The sequence below is a fragment of the Elephantulus edwardii genome, unplaced genomic scaffold, assembly GCF_000299155.1.
Source record: "Elephantulus edwardii isolate Elephantulus edwardi_28Jun2011 unplaced genomic scaffold, EleEdw1.0 scaffold00367, whole genome shotgun sequence".
Lineage (NCBI taxonomy): Eukaryota > Metazoa > Chordata > Mammalia > Macroscelidea > Macroscelididae > Elephantulus > Elephantulus edwardii.
In genome coordinates this window covers 1,829,294-1,830,921 of record NW_006400117.1, presented here as the reverse complement: position 1 = coordinate 1,830,921, position 1,628 = coordinate 1,829,294, and the positions used below count along the sequence as shown (strand labels likewise).

Here is a 1,628-nt window from a genome sequence, read left to right as displayed (position 1 = left end):
CCCTTATCTGTTTCAGTGCAGTATATACAATTTATCCAGTTTTTCTCAGTCTTACCCCAACCCTGATATCAGTCCCATTTTACAGCAGTGGCACCATGCAGTATTTGTCCTTTTGTGACTGAGATACTTCACTCAACATAATGTCCTCCAGGCTCACCCATTTTGAATAATATTGCATGAGTTCCTTGTTTTTCAATGCAGCGTAGTATTCCGTTGTGTGAATATACCACAGCTTCTCTATCCATTTGTTTGTTGATGGGCACCTGGGTTGTTTCCAACTCCTTGCTGTTGTGAACAAAGCCACGATAAACGGGTGTGCCTATATCTGCTTGGATGTCAGTTACAGACTCTTTGGGATATATTCCCAGTATTGGAATTGCTGGGTCAAATGGTATCTCTGCTTGCAACTTTTTGAGAAAGCCCCATACTACCTTCCACAGTGGTTGCACCATTTTACACTCCCACCAACAGTGAATACGGGTTCCAGTTTCTCCACAACCTCACCAGCATTGACCAAGTGGGATTTATAACAGATATGCAAGGATGTCTCAACATAAGGAAAACAGTCAATGTAATTCATCACATTTACAAAGCAAAGAAAAAGAACCACATGATCCTATAATTGATGCAGAAAAGGCCTTTGACAAAATCCAACACCCTTTCCTGATTAAAACACTCAACAAAATAGGAATAGAGGGGAATTTCTTCAACATAGTAAAAAGTATTTATGCAAACCCGAGAGCCAACATCATTCTCAATGGAGAGAGGTTAAAGGCATTCCCTTTAAGAACAGGAACTAGGCCAGGATGCCCATTATCTCCTCTCTTATTCATTATTGTATTGGAAGTCTTAGCGAGAGCAATAAGACAAGAGAAGGAAATAAGAGGTATCCAAATTGGCAAAGAGGAGGTAAAATTATCTCTCTATGCAGATGATACGATAGTATACCTAGAAAACCCTAAAGACTCAGCAAGAAAACTATTGGATGTAGTTGACCAATTCAGCAAAGTAGCAGGATACAAGATCAACATACAAAAATCAGTTGGGCTTCTCTACAGTGACAAAGAGAATACAGAGCTGGAGCTAAGAAAAGCAATACCCTTCACAATAGCTAATCACAAGATTAAATACTTGGGAGTAAATCAGAAACACAAAGGGTCTATTCAAAGAAAATTACAAAACATTACTACAAGAAACAAAGAGAGACCTGGAGAAGTGGAAGAATATCCCTTGCTCATGAATAGGAAGACTCAATATTGTGAAAATGGCAATACTACCAAAGGCAATTTACATGTTCAATGCAGTCCCAATAAAAATACCAATCCCATTCTTCAAGGAGATGGAAAAGGTAATTTCCAGTTTCATTTGGAATAGAAAGAAGCCCCTAATAAGCAAAGCACTCCTTAAAAATAGAAAAAAGGTAGGAGACATCTCACTCCCTGAGTTCAAATCCTACTACACTGCCGTGTTGATTAAGACAGCATGATACTGGTACAATGACGGACACATAGATCAATGGAATAGAATTGAGAACCCAGAAATCAGCCCATCTACGTATGGTCAGCTGATTTTTGACAAGGAGATGAAATCAGTTAAGTGGGGAAAGGACAGCCTTTTTAACAAATGGT

At 38.9% G+C, this 1,628-nt stretch overlaps 1 protein-coding gene across 1 annotated transcript in view; it reads left to right on the top strand.

The window, feature by feature from the left end:
- The window catches only part of LSG1 (large 60S subunit nuclear export GTPase 1), a 50,050-nt gene that overhangs the window by 32,829 nt on the left and 15,593 nt on the right, over positions 1-1,628 (top strand). The window lies entirely within an intron of this gene.